This window comes from Neoarius graeffei, chromosome 26 (assembly GCF_027579695.1).
Source record: "Neoarius graeffei isolate fNeoGra1 chromosome 26, fNeoGra1.pri, whole genome shotgun sequence".
In the NCBI taxonomy this organism is placed as follows: Eukaryota; Metazoa; Chordata; class Actinopteri; order Siluriformes; family Ariidae; genus Neoarius; species Neoarius graeffei.
Genome location: NC_083594.1, coordinates 11,592,106 through 11,598,532, shown reverse-complemented (window position 1 = coordinate 11,598,532; position 6,427 = coordinate 11,592,106).

Genomic DNA, 6,427 nt, shown 5'->3' with positions numbered 1-6,427 from the left:
TGCCCGCTTGAGTTTGAAGCCATCTAGGAGGATCGGTGGTGGTTCTGGGCACTGAATGTGCATTACCTCGATCTTGGGTTTGCTGATGGTGAGGCCATAGTCGTTACATGCGTTGTTAAGGGCTGTTGTGACATTCTGTAGAGAGTTAAGGTCTGCAGTGGCTAAGGCTGCATCGTCAGCATACAGGAAGTCGCTCAGTGTCGTTTTGGATGCTGATTTAGACTTGCGGCGAAGTTGGAAAAGCTTGCCGTCCAACTTGTGTCATATCTCAACTCCACAGTCTTGCATTTCCTTATGTGCATGGCAAAGCATGAAGGAAAAGAAAAGGATAAACAGCGTAGGTGTGAGAACACAACCTTGCCGTAGTCCAGAGGAGACTTCGAATGCTTCAGTGAGTTCACCTTTGATAGAGACTTTGGCCTGCATGCTGTCATGGAAGCTGCTGCTGATGGCCACCAGCTTAGGGGGGATTCCAATCTTGCACAGGATATCCCATGTGAGAGACCTATCCACTGTGTCAAACGCTTTGACAAGGTCAATGAAGATGATATGGAGCTGCTGGTTCTGCTCGCGGCTCTTCTCAATCAATTGGCGCAGGGCAAAGATCATGTCATTGGTTGAGCACCCTTCTCTGAAGCTACACTGTGCCTCTGGGATGTGCTTTTCTATGCTTGGCCAGATACGATTCAGGATCACTCGTGCAAACAATTTTCCGACAATAGATAACGAGATGCCACGATGGTTTCCACATGTAAACCTGCAGTTCTTCTTGAAGAGTGTCATGATGTTGCCATCTTTGAAGTCTTGGAGCACTCTCTCTTCTTGCCAGATTGTGAGCAGAAGCTTGTGGAGCTTGTTGGTGAGAGCGATGCCACCAGCTTTAAGAACTTCCGCAGGGATACAATCCAGGCCAGGTGATTTGTCATTCTTTAAGTGTTTTAATGCCTTCTGCACTTCATCAAGGAGCGGTGGTTCAGCAAGCTCATGTAGGATTGGCTCTTGGGGAACGTCATTGAGAACTGATGGATCAGTGCTGCTCGGTTGGTTGAGCAAAGTGGCAAAATGTTCTTTCCAGCGAGCTAGTATGTCGTCTTTCTCGGTAAGGCGAATACCGTTAACATTGTTGATGGGACCAAGGCCAGATGAACGCCTCTGCTGAACCATCTTCACTGCCTTAAAGAAACTCTGTGAGTCATGTTTCTCCGCGTGTTCTATCTCGCTAGCTCTGTCAAGCCACCATTGGTTCTGGAGTTTGCGCAAAGCTCTCTGGCACTCGCTACGTACCTTCCTGTATCTCTGGCGGTTCTCGGGGGTTTCATTCTGTAAGACCGCTTGGAAACTGTCATGCTTCCTCTTCAAGAGGTCCTGGATGGTTAGGTCGTTTTCGTCAAACCACTTGCGATGACGTCTCTTCTGTAGCCCGAGAATGTCCTTGGATGTGGAGTACAAAACATCTCTCAAGGATTCCCAATGATCTTCTAGGGATGATGAGTTGATGTCTCCAAGCCTTTGCGTGATTGATCCCTCAAGTATTTTCATGACCTCCGGATCTTTGAGCCTGGTTGTGTTTAGGCGCTTAGCACCGGGATACCAACGTCTTTGAGTGGAGATATGGAAACGTAGCTTCAAGCACGCACACACCATTCTGTGATCCCTCCAACAATCAGCTGAGCATTTTACCCGGGCATCGATCAAGTCGCTTTTGTAGTAGTTGCGTACGATGATGAAATCGATCATGTGCCAGCGTTGCGATCGTGGATGCATCCAAGTGCCTTTGTGAATGTCCCGATGTTCAAAAAGGGTGTTGGAGATTGTGAGTCCATAACGCGCGCAAAGCTCAAGAAGCATGATTCCTTGTTCATTTGAGTCTCCTAATCCGTGGTTTCCGATGACGTCTGGCCACGTTGTGGTGTCCTTGCCAACTCTAGCATTGAAGTCACCAAGTACAAAGAGTCGGTCATAACTGGGCACTGATGAAAGGGCTTCAGACAGTTGGTTGTTTTTTCTTCGAGGGGTCTTTTAAATGTAGGTGCGTAGGCACTTATTACAGTTGCTTGGCAGGACTTATTGAGCTTGATCCTCATCAACATGATGCGGGAGTTGATACCCTTCCACTTGGTTACCAGCGGGCGCAGGGAGGTCTTGATTGCAATCCCGACTCCTTCCTGTCTAGGCTGGACACTTGGTCTGCCTGAGTGGAGAAAAGTAAAGTTGCCCTCAATAAACTCCCCCTCCTCAGGGATGCGACACTCACTGAGTCCACAGATGTCGATGTTGAATCTCTTCAGTTCGTCTGTGACTAACGCGGTTCTTTTTTCAGGGGCTTGGCGTCTGGAGGTGGTTCTGTCAGATAGGGTTCTGATGTTCCAGGAGGCAAGCTTGATTGATTTTATCGTGTTGCTGGCACGCATGGGTAAGTCAGAGCCAGGGGGTCCTTGCGGCTTTGCCCTTGGTCCGTCATATGTGCGGTGTCGCTGCCCATGCGTACGACGCTGAATCGAATTATACTGTGATGGGTCTGTAGCGGGTATCAAGATCCTCAGCCAAAGGGTGCTGGCCTCAGGCTGAGGGTGAGCAGGCTGCCCTCTTCCGTGCTCACGTCCTCCGTGGGCAGTTGATGCAGAGTGGCCTCAGGGAGACACATATCACAACATCGTATGTCCAGGAGCGGTCAGAAAGGCAAAGGTCAGTGGGCCGACCCAGGCAGGGACTGACCTTAGGCATGCTGGCCGTTGGGACTGCAGAAAGACCTCTTCCGCCCTATGGTGGCATGCCCGGCACACATAACTACACTACAAACTATTTATTATATACTACAAACTATTTATTCAAAAAGGTATGCAAAAGCATAACTAATAGAACAAGTAGATCTATTCAGTATCACAAATAATAACAATGTAGCATTCACATTACAATAAAATTAAATAATATCTAGAAATCAAAGGAATAAAAAAAATCATAAAAATATTCTAAGTCCTGACCTAAAAAAAAAAATTGGTCAGAACTTCCCCTAGGGCCAAGCCCAGAAATTTTTAGCCCGCCTTCCCTCAATAAAAGAACAGCACAACACAAACTGTTTGTCCTAAAAGTTATGCAAGAGCATAATTAATAGAACAAATAGTTATGTTGATCTATTCAGTATCCCAAATATGTCACTTATGTCATTTATTATTTAAATTGTAATTTTTGAATATAAATATACACGAAATATATTAAATATTAGTAAAGGCACATACCTTTTGGTAATCTTTGCTGAGAGACTCGGCCCGAACGAATTCACATGGTCTACCGACTGGACATGTCGTTCTAATGTTGTTGTTCTGTAATTTGTACACCCCTGTGTGAAAACATTGTCTTTACGGTGCTTCAAGCATAGCGTGCATTTCATCGCCCCATCACTCGTTTCAAATTCAAGCCATGGCCATGTGGTTAGCCATTTCTTTTGAAATGTGTGTTCATACTTCATTTTTTTCTTCATTGCATTGTCTTTAGTTTCATCGCGTTTCGATTTCGTCCCCGTTGCCTCAGGCTCAGGTTCATCGACGATAACGACAGCTGAACTCGTATCTGCCTGGACTGTCACTTCGGTGGTAACATCCTCGACTTCAGTTTCATATTTCGTTTTCTTCTTGGTTGGTTCATCGGTAGTACTTGTATCGGGTTGTGTAATGTCAGCTGGATCAGTACCTGTCACTTCTGTCTTCGTTTTGTTTCCTTTTTTCGTCCAAAGGTCTTTCAACGTGACCACGCGTTTTGACATTGTTATGTTTGGATGAGACAGAACGATATGCCATGTGCTTTTGGGTATTTTGAAAACACTTCACACAATTGGTTGAGATACACTGTCTTCCAGTTCAGTGACCAATGATATAATAGTTCACAAAACTGTTTTACCCACTAAATAAACCATTCGGAATACTTCAGTCCTTTCCGATATTTTCCGATTGGTGTGTAAACTACGCTATATTTACCGCAGTGCTTGCTAACTGGTGCTGACAAATTGATACGCACAAGATTCAGTAAAACGCGACTACACACTCTACTTATAAATGCGCGACAAAATGAATAGATACACGATATCACTCTCGTGCCCAAAAAGTGGATGTGAGACAGACAGATAAAAAAACGCGTATTATGTGCCCTAGATTAGGCTCTGAGAAAAGTAAAAAAAAAAAAAAGTGGAAAAAAGAGGTTTAGAGCTAAAAAAATACAGAGCTACTGGAGAGGCAGCCGTCTCACACAGCGCCCCACTCATTATTCAGTGTTGCTGCTCCTAAACTTTGGAATTCCTTACCACAATTGCTTCGTGACTGTTCCACTCTCTCTTCCTTCAAAGCTAACCTGAAAACTTTCCTCTTTACCTCACACTACTAGTGTGTTTTTTTTTTTTTGTTGTTGGTGTGTGTAACTCCTGTGTAAAGCATCCTTGGGTTTGTGAAAGGCACTATATAAATTGAAGTTATTATTATTATGAAACAGAATTTGCATTACCTCCCAACCATAACCCTAACCTCTCTCTTTTATCACTTAGTAAGCATGTATCTCAAGAGAGGATCTTTAGCTCAACAGGCTAAATGGTAGCCCATCCACCAGAAGGTCATGGGTTTCATGCCAGGCCTTCACCTCACCAGGTCCTCTCTTTCCACCCCCAAACTCCAATAGGCCTGAACATAGTTATTCCACTAACCCTACCCTACATTAACTCTATACCTAACCCCGAAATTAACCCTCACCATTAAAACCTTACCATCACCTCAGCACCCAACCTTCACTCTTTCCCTAACCACAATCTTAAAATAAGTCTTACCCCCACTGCTAATTTTAAACCCTTCCCCAAGAAAACCCAAATGCAACATGGGGATGACTGCCTGGCATTGGTGGAATGTCAAGGAAAGGTCCTAGGAAGGACAGTGCATAACATGGCCTCCATGAAACCGAACCTTAACCCTAGTCTTAAACACTGAGACCATGTCTGAGTCATGAACACGACTTGGAAGGCTGATCCATAAATGTGGGGCTTTGTAAGTGAAAGCTCTGCCCCTGATGTAGCCTTTACTATTTGAGGTGCCAAAAATAGCCTATATCTATTGATCTTAGTAGGCATGGCAGGTATTCACTCAGGTACTGTGGCTCGAGACCATTCAGTGATTTAAAGTGGTAGTATTTTATAATCAATACAAAATTGATTGGGAGCCAGTGCAGTGTGGATTAGACAGGAGTGATGTGGTTACATCTAGTTCTTGTAAGGACTCTTGCTGCTGCATTTTGAACTAACTGGAGCATGCTTATGCTCCTCCTGGAACATCCAGACAGTAAGGCATTACAATAATCCAACCTAGAGGTAATAAAAGCATGAACTAGTCTTTCTGCATCATGTAGTTACAGTATTTATGTTTGCAATATTTCTGAGCTGAAAGAAGGCTACCCAAGTAATATCTCATTTGAAGCTCATGTAAAGACTGGAGCCAATCATCACACCAGTCTTTTACTGCTGCCCATGAAGAAACAGAGGAGTCATCTAGAACTACTATTTAATGAGAGAACTTACTTCTAGCAACATATGGTCCTAGTACACATACTAGTACTAGCAATGTCTTGTCAGAATTAAGTAGAAGGAAGTTAATAAGCATCCAGCATCTAATGTCTTTTACACATTCCTCAGTTTTATTAAGCTGGTGTTTCTCATCTGGTTTTGCTGAAAGATACAGCTGTCTCCCCCAGCATAACAGTGGAAAGTAATACTATGCTTATCAATAATGTTACCTAGAGGTAGCCTATTTTGGGGAGTGGGCCAAATATAGAACCTTCTGGAACACCAAACTTTACTTTAGCATGCATACGAAAGTCGCCATTTACATATACAAACTGACAATGATCAGTTAAAGAAGACCTGAGCCAGCAGAGGACCATTCCTTTACCTCCAATGACATTTTCTTGTCTATCCAGCAGAATGGAATGATCAGTGGTGTCAAAAGCTGCACTAAGGTTAACCAGCACAAGCAAGTTGACACACCCCTGATCAGGAGCCAGTAGTTGGTCATTTACGACTTTAACCAGTGCTGTGGCTCTGCTATGATGAGATCTAAATCCTGATTGATACCTTTTATGGATGTTATTCCCATGTAGATATGAGCATAACTGTTATGCCACAGTTTTTTCTAGGATTTTGGAGATAAAAGGGAGGTTTGATATTGGCCTATAATGGGACAGCTGACAAGGGTTGAGGTTAGGTTCTTTAATCAAGAGTCTGACAACTGCTAGGTAAAAGGATTTATGTACATAGCCATTGCTAAAAGAATAACATTGTTTTTCAAAAAGAGGTTTGATTGCTTCTGGTGTTATCTGTTTAAAGAATCATATAGGTAAGGGGTGAAAAAAATCATATAGGCAAGTACACAAGTTGAAGATTTTGATTGAATACTAACTC